General features: G+C 45.0%; 1 protein-coding gene across 5 annotated transcripts in view; it reads right to left on the bottom strand.

The window, feature by feature from the left end:
• ZFAND6 (zinc finger AN1-type containing 6) overlaps positions 1 to 15,205 on the bottom strand; it is a 68,356-nt gene extending 53,151 nt beyond the window's left edge. For 3 of the 5 annotated variants that reach the window (XM_035130723.2, XM_035130722.2, XM_035130718.2), the window contains exon 1: positions 15,064 to 15,205. The gene's annotated coding sequence lies outside the window, so the exon portion shown is untranslated. Of the gene's footprint in view, positions 1 to 46; positions 11,666 to 12,033; positions 15,006 to 15,063 lie in introns of those variants that run through there. The other 2 variants (XM_035130719.2, XM_035130721.2) reach the window with 2 other exon arrangements.
• Between the last annotated feature and the right edge of the window lie 312 nt (positions 15,206 to 15,517).

The raw sequence follows: 15,517 nt of genomic DNA on the forward strand, positions 1-15,517 counted from the left end.
AGTGGAAAAAATACAGACACTCTCAGAGCAACAAAAGAAGACCTACCAACAAGATCTGCACAATTTTCTGTTTGCTTCACCCCAGATTAACTTCACTTGAAGCTGTGCTCCCGTGCAACCTACCCTGAACATTATGCCCCACCTTCTCCAAATGTGACTGGCTGAACTGGGGAAACTCCACCCTGTTTGTGAAGCTTATAATCCTAATTGGTAAAAGCTAATATCCATTATTTAAAGAACTTTTTCCTTGCTAGCAGGGTAGGTTAAGCAGGTTAAGACACTCTGAGCAAGCTGGTTTCTTAAAGGAACAATGCACAGATTTCGTAGAGAGGCAAAGGGCAGCTTTCAATGAAACTGGGTGCCAAAACAGCACAGACAGACAGATCAGGCAGCCTTTGCAGGAAAACTATGCAAATGAAACCACGATCATCGCTGGGGAACCTGAACGTAGTAATTACACACTTACTCAAGCAGCACAACACTTAAGCATGGAACGTGAAGAAGCCTTACAAAACAGTGGTGTGAAAAATGAGGTCAGTCTATTATTAGAGAAAGAGAGAGAGGTTATGTGAAACTTTGCCAAGTGAAAAAGCACTGTAAGTGCATCTGTTCCTGCTTATTTTAAGTTACAGGATCAATTTTGTTTTATTCGCTTTTTACCCAGCTCTTCAGCAGGAAAGATAAATAAAAGGCAGGACATTCCCTGCGCCAAGGATTAAAATCTAAAAGGGGAAAAAGACATGTCACAAAAGGAAAAATGGGGTGGGGAGGAAAGAGGAAAACAAGCAAACTCAAGCACCAGTTGTGTTATCATTGAACTTCCTCTAAGCTGTCTTCAGCGGTTGGTATGCCATGTTCAGCTGGATGGGGAGGGGAGGGAGGGAGGGAAAGAGACACTGTGGCCTTTGTGACTTCCAGAGGCTGAAGTGACAGCAAACCCTTTCACCATGCTGGCTTGTGGCTGATGAGAGTCGGAGTCCTGAACATCTGGAGGGCATCACATTGGCTGCCCTGCCAAGTCGTACGTATCAGAGTCAGGTACCCACAGTTGCCTGCCCCAGCTCAATGCAGTCCAGAGTGCAAATCCTGGTTGACAGGCAGTATGGTACAGTGTTTTGTCTCAGGGCTGGGAAGACCCCTGTTAAAACCCTAGCCATAAAAAACTCACTGGGTGACCTTCGAGCAGTCTCTCTCTCTCTCTCAGCCTTATAGAGCTGAGTGTGAGGATCACACTGGGGGAACCATGCAAGGCACCTTGAGCTCCTTGGAGAAAGGTGGAATATAAATAAAGAAAAAGCAGCAGTAGCCCCCATGGTGCACTTCAGCTGCCTTAATCCATAGCAGTGAGTGACATAAGACTCTTTATTCCCCATTTCTCCGATGTGCTAGGGCCTCTGCTGCTCTTCAGAATCCTCCCCTTATTAACTGCAGCTGCTCAATTCCATTTGCCTTGGCTCATGGATGAGAAGAGGCAGCTGAGGTGCATTATAAGGAACCCCCCCTGCATTGCTTTTACAGCTGTACATAGTAGGGGAGGGGGGGGCTTTTTCAGTCCTAGGGATGCCTCCCCTCCCAGGGACCACATGCCCGTGCTGGGTAAGCCAGGGGTAAAAGTAAGAACAGCAATGGATGCAACCTTTACCTCTGTACAGTAGGGCTAGTTTCTGCACACATATACCTCTCTGTGGCAGGGGTAAATGGGGCTTATCAACCTGGGAAGGAAGCCCACCTAGGACAAGGAAAACTCTGATCCTAAACCTCTGCTATCTGGTGGGGTGTTTTCGGGAGAAGAAAAGGCTAAGGAGTAAACCCTACACAAATCTGGAGTGGAGTCCCTAAGACAGTTGGATGGTGCCTTGTACGCCTCCTTCTGGGCAACTCCTGCAGCCACGCTGGTGCCAAGTGTCTTGTTCTGCTTTCCTTTGGACCACATCAGCGAGGCCAAGGGGGGTGGTCTTGTCTGGGCAGCCCAGGACCTCCGAACACACTGCCCAGGCATAAGCCCTGGGGAGGTCGCTTTGGTGCTGTAACACTTCACCCCTGGAGATGTACTCCAGTGTCTCTCGAGACAGACAGATGGATGCCAGCAAAATACCTCTCTGTCCTCCTTGAAAGCCCAGTGGCCTTTCTGAACAATTGGGTTAGGCCACTGGGCTTTCAATGGTCTAACCCAACCCAAATTAAGTAAATGATAACCTGGGTGTAGCACAGGGATAACTTTGACTTATAAGCACCTTAAACGTGCTCTGTATAAAAAGAACTGCAGAAAGGCATGCTGAATTTTATATATTGCCAATTTAAAGCTGCTGCTTGTTTATTTTGCAGTGACTGTTTGGTCGCCTGGGTGACTTGATGGGCAGTATAGAAGTGCTTTAAATAAATAAATATAATAAAATGCAAAATGGGCTCCTTTGGAAGGAAGGGCAGGATATACATTTAAATAAATTAGTTTTTAAAAGAATCATACTCCAAAATGAGATTGGCTCTGTGAAGTCCTTTCCCGAAGACATGGCACTAGAAATGTAGCTGCCTCATCCCTGCAAATGAACTGCAACATATGGACGCACAACTGGCATAAAGCACAGGGTCAAGAGGATTTGGGGGGGGGGAGAGGAAGCTATCCAATCACGCTGTAATTTTAGGCTATTGCAAAGATTAACTGGTCTTGTGGTGCAATCTGAAGACAGAGAGGGCCCTGAATTAGGGAGGTGGGAATTAGATTCCAAGCAGTTTACAGCTGCTCCCTATCATTATAATGATCAGATGAAGTATACACACGAGGACCACACAATGCACAGACTGGATTTCTATTTTTTATTGGCTATCTGGTCTTCTGCCCAGTCTCAGAGACCAGCAAGAACATAAAAGTCATTTTATCTCAACTCACAAAGCAAAACAAAACAAAAAAATCCCTTCAGCCCTGAATTACCCTTGTGGGGCCCATAGCTCAATAAGGCCCTATAGCACGTTTTACATATTAAAAGAGGGTCCCAAATTCAATCTTCAGGTAAGGATGGGAACGCCCCCTGTCTGAAATCCTGGAGAGCCATTGCCAGTCCATGTAGATCTGGGGTTCCCAACTGAGCTCCACCAGTGGCCCATGAAGTTTACTCAGGTGGTCTGTGGCATTTCTGTGGTTGAAGATGAGAGGAAGCACCTCCATCCCATTAAATAATCATATTTATTTTTAATTGTATTCTGTTGCTTCTTTTATTTTGTAAACGTTATTTTGTGGTATCACCATTTGAACACAATGCAGTATATAAGAAATAAAAGCAGCAATTAAAATACAATTAAAAAGCATACAACACCTAGCATGGCACACTGCATTACTATTGCTACAACGAGCAGAAAAATCATTATGTGGTCTGCCAAGACCCTCAGCAATTTTCAAGTGGCCCGTGGGGAAAAATGGTTTGGGAACTGTGGATGTAGACAATGCTGAAACAGAACGACTAGCGATCCGACTCAGCGTAGAGCAGCTTCCTCAACTTCTTAGGATTTTAGGCAAATTTTGTGTGGCGTTAAGCTCATAGCCTCTCAAAAGCTTTCAGGAATTCTTATACAACCACTAAGTGAAACTAAAATGCACAAACGAAATGAAGTGAGTGGTGAGCCTGCAACCCCATGATCTGTGGAAAGTGCTTTGGGAAAACCAAAAGAGAAAAATAAATCTATTCTCTGCTACTGCTGCTGACATTGCCAGTCAAAAGAAGAGGGGGAAAGCGTAGCTCTGCTCTCTCATTTGACAACTGTGTGCAAGCCAAAACTTTCCCGAAGCAGGAACAAATCTGCCTTTCTGGCGGCACCTAAGGCAAGGCTGAACAAAGTTGGCAGCGCATGCTCTCATCTTCAGCCCGTAATTTAGCAGCAAAGGGAGAGCGCCTGACCACAGGGTCCTGTGGCCAGGTCCACAGAGACCTTGGACATGGAAGGAAAGCAACTGTGTGTAGCGAGGTGGGGAGGGGGGAGAATCCTGAGCTGTGCAGGGTGCCAGACTGAGCCTTCAGATGCAGGTCCCTCCTATTTTAAGTAATCAACAGCCCAAGTGCACAACAAGACAAGCCTCAGACTAGGCAGCAGATCCCCACACAAACAAGAACAACAGCGACTGGTTTGGGGGCGGGGTAGGAATCCCAGCAAGCTGCTCCATTACTTCTAAGCTCTGAAATTAACCCAACAGGCACAAAGTTTCTTAGCAAACTGCACTGTGGCCCAGTCAAGCCAAAACAGCAACCGGGCTTGAGGGTGATGGCAGAGAATGGTTGGCCTCTCCCTTGGCAACCCCAGGTGCCCTACCTAGCAAGTTTTGCTTCATATTTCGGAATCCCACATGCACAGTGAACCTGCATCAGAATAACCAGAAATGACAAATCCATGAAGGCAGCTTTACACAGTTTTTGCCACCCTAGGAATTAATGGTAACAAGAGCAGGATAAAAAATATTTATATGCATAATAAGTAAATACACACGCGGCGACACTAGAAGCCAGGAGGACACATTATTTATAACCAAGCTCAGATAAATGTCATTATCAATCTGTAGCCTTAAGTAAGGGGAGAGGGGAGACATGTGACTCTCAGATATTGTTGGGACTCCCACTCCCATCAGCGTTAGCAAGCATGGCCAATGGGTAGAGATGGTGGGAGGAACAAAAATGTCACATCCCATACCCACACCTTAACAGCTGCATATAGGCTAGGACTGGCTATACGGGACGCAAAAAAAATCCAGCTGCAGAGTTCAGATCTTCTTCTGATCCACAGAATTGCACTGTCCTGTTGGCAGAACTGAATTTCTACAGGTACGTTCAAACTTGATCCTCAACTTCATCTTCTGTGCTGATGATGTTTATACCTTAGGATTAAGGTTTCACATTCCCGAGGTTAAGACACTCTTTCAGATAGCCCACGTCCTACCCATTCTTCAGAATAGGGACTGAATTGTTCCAACAGGACATAGACCCAGCAAATGAAGTATCAGATGAGATGGCATTTGTTTCCCACCATTAGAAGTCACAACTCTTAAGAATTTGGATCACTACTTTTCCAGCCAAGCTGGTTCCAAACAAATTGCTCTGCTTTCCTCTGGACCACGTCAGCGAGGCTTAGAGAGAGGTCTTGCTGTCTGGGCAGCCCAGGAGCTCCATATATAATGCCCACACTCTGGTCTCCACATCGAGGCACGGCGGTGAACGCCAGTAAGATATCCACGCAGGCAATTACGCGATTTTTTACAACAAGGGGCAACTCGCATATCCCTTCTGCGCTCAAGATCTTCAATGCCAAGACCATATCACAACTGCTCTACGGCATTCCAATCTGGATCCCGGGGTTCACCCAGACAGTAGAGCAAGTGCAATCAGCCTTCCTCTACAAGATTTTCTCTGTTCCAAGATGCGTCCCATATGCAGTTTTATGTTTAGAGGGAGCTCAACACAAGGTGGAATCTGTCGCCTGGGCAAGATTCCTTATATTCTGGCTAAAAATCTGCCTCGACCATGACAGAGATCCCTTCCTCCAGGAAATGCTTTCGGACACCTTCCTCCCCCCAGGGATACAACACTTCAACAGGAAGGTACAGCAACTGGGGCTTTCAGTAGAATTCCTCCGCTCAATGTCCTTACAATCTGCCAAAGCCACAGTCTTAACTAGGTTGTGGGACATTGAGAGACAGGATCTTATAGCGGCAGCAGGCACAACATGTTCCCCCCTTCTTTTCCACCTCCCGTGGGCTCATGAAACAAAACCTAATTATCTTGACTTCCTACTGAACCCACAAGAAAGAAGGGCATTTTCGTTGGCCAGGTTCAACGCAAATCCATCGAACCTCCTGTGGGGAAGATTCTCGGGCAGGGCGAAGGACGAGAGGTTCTGTCTGTGTCATGACCCTCAGGTGGAAAGCCTTCTACATATGGTTTTTCACTGTAATCTTTACGCCGACCTTCGTCAACAATTCCTGGACCGGCTCGGCATCCCCAGAAGGAGACCAGAGCGGGAAATCTTACAATTTCTTTTGCTGGGGAAGGACCAGGCCCTCACCAAGATGGTGGCTCAATATCTTAATTTACTATTTTCTCGTCGCTGTACTCTGCAGTCGTCTGAATTATTAGAAGCCCCATTGTCGTGAGAGCGGATAGCGGATTATTCCCTTCTCTCTCTTAACACAGCGTTTGCCACAGTGACAGTTTTAATCTCTTATTATTTTGTCTGTGAGTTTGTTTGATGCCAATAAAGGTTTTACTTACTTACTAATGCCCACACTGCCAGGGAGGTCACCTCTCTCTCTCTCTCTCTCTCTCTCTCTCTCTCTCTCTCTCTCTCTCTCTCTCACACACACACACACACACACACACCATTGTCTCTCAAGACATAAGGATGCCAAGAACATTTCCTGAGGCTCACAAGCCAAACACAACATCAGATCTAAATATTTCCTCCACATTTCCATCTCTTAAGGTGCCTTCAATTACATGAACCAATATACATCCTTTAACCAACATTTTCTTATGCATTAAGAGTTTCCCTGAACCAGGAAGTTACAAAAGGGGCTGCTCATCAGTACCTTTCAAATGCAATATTCAAAGAATTCAAAACATTTTGGAGCACCCCCTGACCCTTGTGATCTTTGACAGGTGACATAATATACGCTGTTTATATACACCAGGCATATAAATTCTGTAAATCATTGTTCAAGGTTCAAGGAGATGTGCAGGTCTCTCACAACTACAATGAAAAGAGAAGTCTTGGAGAGCTATGTCTCCACTTTGGCATGGAATATGGTATCCAATTTTTAAAGAGCATTTTCTAGATGTCTAGAGCTAGACACATGCCAAGGGATTCAAAAGCAATGCATTTACCTTTTTTTGAAAATACCATTAGGAAAAGACTTTAAAAAACACAAACTGGGGGGTATATGTTCAAATGGGGTAAGTAACAACACTAGAAGTGACAAGAAAATGCATGACTGCACTTCTGATTTGTTTGGGTTTTTTATACGAAGGTGTGAAGGGAGGAGTTTTAAGCTTCCTTTCCTGCCACTTTCCTGATAAATATCCCCCACCCTCAACAAAAAAGCTACTATGTGTTTGGACCAAGTGCCATACAGCTACTATTTTTAAGAGGCAGGAATAGAATCACAAACCTCTTGTGTTGACTATCTAGGGTCTAGGTTTGATAGCTTTAGTCAAGGAGGCCTGCAGCTTGAGAGACTGTCCTTTTCCAGCAGTCACTGTGCTCTGCAAGAGTATTTCTTCTTAAAAGTCCCTAAAATATCAGAAGTCTGCTCCACCACTGTAATTCAGAGCAGGACTTTCAGTGTGGCTGCTCCTGTTTTGTGGAATAACATCCAGAATGTGGGAAGTCAAGTGCCCACTAGCTAAATGAAGGCATTTTTGTTTCAACAAGCTGGGTGTGTGTGAAATATCTTCATTCTGGCCTTCTTAAACTTATTACCAAACTTAAAACCATGGAGAGACCTGGTCTGAATAGAGACATTGGATTCTTATCTCATTATACATGACAAAGCTATTTTTAGCCATCTCACCCCTTGCTTTTACCTGTAAGACCAATTGCAGTCGTTAACAGTCATCAACAGGTCTACCACACCTATCAGCCAATCACCCATTCCCACCACCCTTCCGAGTAATACCCCTCCCCACCCTCTCTCACTAAGGGTCTGGTGACTTCTGTTTCAGTGTATCTGAAGAAGTGTGCATGCACACGAAAGCTCATACCTATGACAAACTTAGTTGGTCTCTAAGGTGCTACTGGAAGGTTTCTTTTAATTTTGCGTTTTGTTGGTAACTGAACCCCCCCCCCCCGTATTTATTAAATACAAATGTAAAAAGCAATTAATACATTAATTTTAAGAAAGCAAAAATTCATAGATGCTTCATTCTCTGACCTAAATTCAATGGAACAGAAACAATAAAATGACTTTTAAAAATGTATTTATATCTAACATTATCAGATAACTTAGGAGTTTCGTTCCACACTGAGAAAACCCAGCCAAATGGCCAGGGTATAAATAATAAATTTATTATTATTATTATTATTATTATTATTATTATTAAACACTGTCCTGTAATCAAGCTTTTTCTTAATAAAAATACTTTGCCTCCAACAATTTTAACTGTTGCCTGATCAATTGGGCAATTGCTTTAACAGCCAGAGTGATTAAGAATTCTTCAGCTCTTTGGTTTAAATGCATAATACTACTTGTCCTGCTGATAACTAGCCATGCCCTCTTTCAAATTTCTTTAAGTGGAATAATGTGTTTTAAAAACAGCTATGCCCCACCTGCACTATAAATTCAAAGCAGTATCATATCACTTTAAACAGTCATGGTTTCTTCCACCCCCATTCCAGTTTAAAGTAACACTGCCCAAAATTCCCTGTGAAGATGGAATGAGTGCTAAACTAATCAGGGAACTGTAGCTCTGTAAGGGAAATACGTAGGGCCCTCCTATCAACTCTCAGCACACATAATGAGCTACAGTTCCCAGGATTCTTTAGGGGAAGTCATGGCCATTTAAAGCACTATGATACAGCTTCAAATGTATAGCACAGATGGGGCCCTAAATTTTGTTTAAGAAACATTTCAAATGGGATGACTTTTTCAGTTACCAGTTACAACATATCATCCACCTTGTCCGCAAACAATTCTGTGAGCAAGATCTAATACAGGGCTGAGGGACCTCAGATTCCAGCCTCTCAATCTAGCCCCCAGGACACTCTTTGGGCCATGCCCGACAGACCGGATCTGCTCAACTGCTTTTGTCTGGTGGCCTGTGTCCTTGGACTGTGATAATTAACCTTTCTTGTTTGGGTGGGCTGTGAAGATAAGTGGGTACATGCATAAACCTCTGACTTACTGCATACATGGAATATAGCCCTACTGCACAAGGGTAACTGTCACACCCATTATGGTCAGAGTGTTGGACTACAAACTGGGAGACCAGGGTTCAAATCCCCGTTCAGCCACAAACCTCGCTGAACAACCTTGTGCTAGTCACCATCTCTCAGCCTAACCTACCTCACAGGGTTGTTGTGAGGGAAACATGGGAAAGGGAGGGACGGTAGGCACCACCTTGAGCTCCTTGGAGGAGGCAAAGTGGGGTGTAAATGTAATAAAATAATAATAATTCATTGCTCCAACCGCTTTTGTCCCTGGCCTGCTCAGCTTTCAGTATGCAGCTCCCAGAATGTTGATCATGAGGGAATGCCACCCTCAGGCTGAAAAACATTCCCCATCCCTGATCTAATAACGCCATCCAGGTCAAGGCACCGTCCAAGTAAAAACGGCTTCTAACAACATGCTTTCACCACCACCCTGGCCCCTTTTCATACAAGAAGTCACTCAATTAAAGAGGGAGGGAGAGACCCAAAAGTTATACTGTACAGCAAGTGGCCTTAATACGAAGTGTTAAGTTGGCTTATTACAAGACGTTTTGTGGCAACTTGCAAACTAAATTTTTTACAAAGACGTAATGAAAGGAATTAGTGAAGATGTTAAGGTTGAAATTCACGTCTGTGGGATCTGTGAAAGATTTGTTTCTACTGCAATCAAATGGTGAAGCAAACAGTTGAGAAATAACAGTTCTTTGGAAGGAAAGGAGGGAGTAGCAACAGAGGCCGGAGAGAACATCTTTTGGACAGAGATAAGCCACTGAGTTGAGGCAGCAAGAAACCCAAATCATTTACTCTAGAAAAACTTCTGACACTACAGTCTCGGGAGCATGACTGAACGACATATCAAAATATTTATCAGAAATAAAGTAAAGCTGTAAATAAACCAGGTATTTTGTAAAGGGTCAAAATTCTCCCTTTTTGTTTCAAGGCTGCTACCCTAAGCAAAACTTTCAAGGGGATAAGCAGCAAGCTCTCTAGACTTAGAAGTTTTGCATTATTTAAGACAATGTATACATTTACTCAAAAAGAAAGTCTCTAAATGGTTTACAAAGGGCAATCTAAAATATTCCTTAAAACACCAATGAAAGCAAACATTAAAAACAAATTGACATGAAATTGTATCAAAAACTAAACAAAACCAGCAATTTACAAACTATTATAATGGGGACGGGAATACATGACTGTGCAGGTTTGTTGAAACAAATATCTTTTTAGCAGGTGCCAAACACAATACAGCAAAATTGCCTGCCTGATATCAATAGGTAGGGAGTTCCAGGTGATGCCATAATGAATGATCAATTCCTTGCAAGTGAGGAATGAACATTATGTGAGATACGTACAAACAAAGCATTCTTAACAGTCAATATGAGGCAGAAAGATACACCCCCCCACCACCACCTCTATGGCTGATATTTTGTATCCTAGAAGCATTTTTACATTTTTGGGTGTCTACACAACCGAAATACATTGTCAAATGAGAGAAAATTCAAAGAGCAGCAATAAAAGTCATCAATGAGTTGAAAGCCAAAAGATATTGGGGAATAAATTATAAGGCCTAAAAATAAAGCACATTTTTTTAAAGTACCTACGGTTCAATAAGCATTTACAATTCAAGAAAGGAACTAAGTTATTTAAATGCAGTTTCTTATAGCGATTACACAAGGAGTTTTACTGTTCTGCTTAAGGCTTCCGAGCAAAAGTTACGAAGTCTGATTATGTACCAGCCTTAAACCACAGCAGTCACCTATTAACATTAAATGGGAGTCAGCAACGGCACAGTGCCACAATGATTCTTTACAGGAAGCAAATCACCCTCGGCTCTGGGATGTCTTCTCTGTTCTCATACCTCATGGGCAAGGTTGCAGTCAGAAACAAGTCCAGGCACAGATTATTATTATTTTTTAAAAAAAGCTGTGCATAGCACACTTGTAAACTTTGGATACGGTTGCCAGCCACCCGTTCTTTTCTCAACGAAACAATAAACAGCACACCGTACGCACGTGTCAGAAGATCATTAAGAACAGCTAAAAGGTTCTTTAGGTGCAAATTCAAGGCACAGATCTATGGCACATGTTCACAAACAGCACTCAAAACAAGAGTGAAAAAACACACAAACCCAATAAGGTGGAAACGAGGTCAACATCAGGCTTGCGATTGTAGACGCCCACAACCCTGCAAGGGGCCCACTCCTAATCCCCCAGGCAAACCATGAACCCTAACCATGAACTCTGTAAGAGGCAAACCATGGTTTCAGAGGATACTACGCCAAACCATGGCTTAGCTACCAGCAGTACAGCATCAGCAGGACCAAAAGAGATCCAGCTAAGCAAACATATTATCCTCTTTGGGAGCTTGCACACTCATGCTATGCCATAGGGTAGCTTAGTGCAATGTGCACACTGAACGAATGTGAAAAAAAGTGAGTACCCGTAGTAGTGTACTCTTCTGCCCTCCTGGGCAGGAACAGCTGGCTGGAGTGTCCTTTTGAGAGGCACAATTCTCCATCCACCCTAACCCCAATGCAATACAAAAGACTAATACTATACAAGTCACTACTTCTCCTCTCAGCCTGAAGGCAAAGCAGGAGGAACAAGATAAGCATACATCCCATAACAAAAGTGGTAGTGGTAACAGTGCAAAAATGGCAAAAATGAAGAACTTTACTGCTTGAAATAAACTGCAGCTGTCTGGAAAAGTAGACACAAATGTGTTCTCATTGGACAGACTTTGCTTGGTGCTGGGTGGGGTGGGGGTCAATTCATTGCCATATTTAGGTCAATTCATTGCCATATTTAGGTCTAAGACAACAGGGAACAGTAACCTGCAGATATTCACTTTTAAAAAATGTCCCAGTCGACAGCTCCAGGCAAGTTAAATCACTTTTGACCTTCTTCTGCCCAAGAGCTTGTATTCCGATCTTTCCTGTAATAGGCTAAACATTAATAAAATTAAATCACATTGTCCAGCATTGCCATGAGTTAAATAACCACCTGGACAAAAAAGGGAATTTGTAGCCAAAGACAAAGCTCCCAATTCTAACAAGATTAAACATATAATGCAGAACATGATACACCTCATGAAAGGCATTAAGGAAGGCTATACAATCCAAAGCAGACTTACCTAGAATCTAATTCTCTTGAGATCAAATGAAAAGTTTAGAACCAGGGTGCAGGTTAATGGAAGAAAAATCACCCCAGAAGTAAATACAATGAACAGTGACCGCAAACAAACCCTACAGGTGGTCTCTTTGACAAATGTCTGTGGGCCCCCCCCAGGCCAGCTCAGAACCCCACAGCTCTAACCAAAGCACCCCAAACCACAGGCACTTCTAACTGGTCTATTTATTTCCTGGATATCCCGTCACCTGATTGACTCATACTCCACAGGACAAGGCAGCTGGGGACAAAAACAACAGCTGCTTGAGGTTAAACTCACATCCCTCAGCATGTTTACATGTTGGGGGCAGTGAGGCTGCACATCAGCCACATCACCTCCCCTCTTCCCAAATCACATACCAACTCTTCCCCATTGGGGAAAGCCCCTGCCTTCCAGAACCTGCTGAAGACAGGAGCTGCTATTTCCTGTTTCTCCTAAAACTCTACCAAGCCTCCCACATCCCACGATAAGGTCTCTGTATTCCTTTGCTACTTCCTTCCAGGGCTCCAATGGTGTGCTGATAACCACCACTGCCATCCCGGTCTCAACTCTCTCTCCCTCTCTCTCTCTCTCTCTCTCTCACACACACACACACACAAATACTTGTCTTCCCATGAATCTAGTCCACCCCTGTTTTGTAAGATTCCTCTATACATCCATTTCCAAGAAGATGCCAATCTCCTAGCACCCTTTCCCTTCTGACAGTGGTTTGTTTTGCTTTGCTTTGCTTGTTTGTTTCTGCCTGTCCCAAATGTTGAGCAGAGCTCTCTGCCTGCTCAGAAACTACTGAAGAGTGTAACATCACTTCACATTTTATTCCCCGTCCTAATGTCTTCTTCCTCAGTTCCTTGGGACAGGCATGGGGAACCTTCTGCTCTCCAGATGCTGCTTAACTACAATTCTCATCATCCCTGCTAGCTGGGACCGATGGGAATTGTAGTTCAGTAACATCTGGAGGGCCAAAGTGCCAAAGGTTCCCCATAGCGGTTTTAGGATGACTGAAGACCCCATGCTGGAACAAGTGTCTCCATCTCACACTCAGAGAACTTCAATGGGTAAAAGGGCCACCCTTACCAAGGCCTGAATGTATCCTATATAGTACATGGATGGAGTTCTCAAGAAGTTGCTGCACAATTACCAATAGCCCTGGTCATTGGTCATGCTGGCTGGGGCTGATGGGAGTTGTAGTTCAACAGCATAAGGAGGATCACAGGCTATAGAAGTACCTCGTTCTAATTCCTTAAGGTTTGAACTCGGAATCTAATTCCCGCACTTGAAGCTCACTGAAAGACGTTGAAGCAGTCATTCTCTCTGGCAGCCTAAATGCCTTTCAGGGCTGTTGTGAAGCTTTTGTTTTTGTAAAAGACTGCACCAGTTGAGATCTCTGAAAATAGGCACAAATAATAAACAGGGATCCTCCCTGATACAAGGATCCCATTTTCTTCCTTACTACATATTTAATATAACCTAGAAGGCAAAGGAAGATGTCTCTTCATGCCCCTGCTGCAGTATCACAGGGGTACAATCTTCTGAAAATGAGGAAGGGGTAAACATTCCCCTACATATAGGTTCAAGTTGACTTTAGCCTTTCATAGCATACTTTCTTTTCTTTTTTTACTAGGAACCCTACCTTTCCATGATGTGTTCTAAGTTGAAGAACAAGAGTGCACTTTCAGGATCTCTGAAGGGTTAAGGCACAACTAACCAGTTGTCCCAAGTCTGCGCTCTCCATTTTAAGATGCTAAGAGTTTTGCCAGATGATATCAAGGCCCATCTAGCCTGGACTCCTTAGTAAGGAACTGCAGCAACTAGCAGGCAAGTTAAAATAACAAATAAGGGGCCCACCAGAAATTGCCCTGCGGTCTTTCTGATACCCACCCTTGCCTTTAAGCAGAGGTTTCCCAGTGAACCCCCTGCCTCTCATTACCCCATGAGTGTGTGAACTGGGGGCAGTCCCTATTTGAGAGAGAGGTTCTTGGTCTTCCCTTTTCCTTTTACCCAGCCAAAAACCTTACGGTCTTTAAGTGGCAGCTGTCCCTATAATCCTTAACCCTTACTTCAGCTGGGGGGGATAATTAAAATAAGGCACCCCTAATATCTTTCCCCTCTCCCAATACCCTTTCCCTCTTATCTTCCCTGAAGTCTACCACTCCCAGCATAAAACTTTAGGGGGGGGGGGTGTTAAGAAGAGGAAGCATTCCCCAAACACCCTCCTCCTCCAGTGTAAAGTGCTTACGGAATTTAAGCAAAAGCTTCCCTTGTCATTCTTTCACCCTCCTTTCCTGTGTGTGAAGGGGACAAATAAACAAGCAATTTTAGAGCCCTGTGCAAAGTCCTCTGAAGGGGATTATACCCCCCCCCCAAAAAAACATTTCACCTTCCCCCACAAATTCTTCCTTCTGGGGGAAGTAAAGGGAAGAGGGGGCCTTCTAAAAACCCTACCCCCACCCCAAAAAAGTAAGGTCCCCTGGTGGGGGGGAAGGAACACATGCACCCTTCCCCATAACCTTTTACATCCCCATAGAACCTTTTGCTTTTGGGGGGGGGGGGAGCTCTCCCCAACTATCTCCTAAGGTGGGGCTGTAGGCAAAAAGAGGGGGGTGGTCTCTCATATCATCCCCCCCCTTTTCCTCGCCCCTCTTCCAGGTTATGTAAGTGGGGAACAGGGGGGGAAGGCAGTGAGAAGAGTAATGTGAAGAGACCACCTCTTCCCTACAAGACCCTAACCAAGCCTCCTCGGGAGTAAGCCCCACTGAATTCGCCCCTAGGTAAAGTGGGACAACTTAAGTAAATATGGGGGGTAATTTGGGGAGGGGGTGGGGGCAGAGAGAAGAGCCCCGCCCCACCCCACCCCATGTATGTGGGGTAGGGAGGAGAGAGAATAAAAAAGGGGGAACCCACTCCCTCCCCCAACCCCCCCACACGGGGGGGGGGAGTGAGGAGAAAGGACGGCCGATAGCCCACGGGCCCGCGCACGCGCTCTCGCTCTCTCACCTGACTCCGCAGGAGGGGAGGGGGGCGCGCGAGGGTCCTCGCGCCGCAGAGTTCCAGGCGCCGCTTAGCTCCTCCGAGTCTTCAGTAAACTTTTCTTTCCCCCAGTTTCCTCCGTTCCCTTCCTCTCCACCTCAGCCCCGCCCTGTCCGACAGAAACCTACGCGGGCGGGCGCTGATTGGCGGAAGCCGGGCGGGCGGGCGGAAAACAAAAGGAGGAGGCGGGGACGGGGTAAAGAAAACCCAGGAGGGAGGGGGAAGGCGACGCTGTCGCTGCTTTCTGACACCGCTGCTGCCTCCGCCTCCTCTTCCTTCCTAGTGACTGGCAGCGATTGCCGGGGACGGCGCGCGATGCGAACCAAACTAATAATGGCGAGCGGGGCCGGGGCGGGAATGGGGAGGGATGGTTTTAAAGCCAGCTTAGTGCCCTCCAGATGTTCTTTGGACTACAACACCC

Source organism: Zootoca vivipara, chromosome 14 (assembly GCF_963506605.1).
Source record: "Zootoca vivipara chromosome 14, rZooViv1.1, whole genome shotgun sequence".
NCBI classification, from domain to species: domain Eukaryota; kingdom Metazoa; phylum Chordata; class Lepidosauria; order Squamata; family Lacertidae; genus Zootoca; species Zootoca vivipara.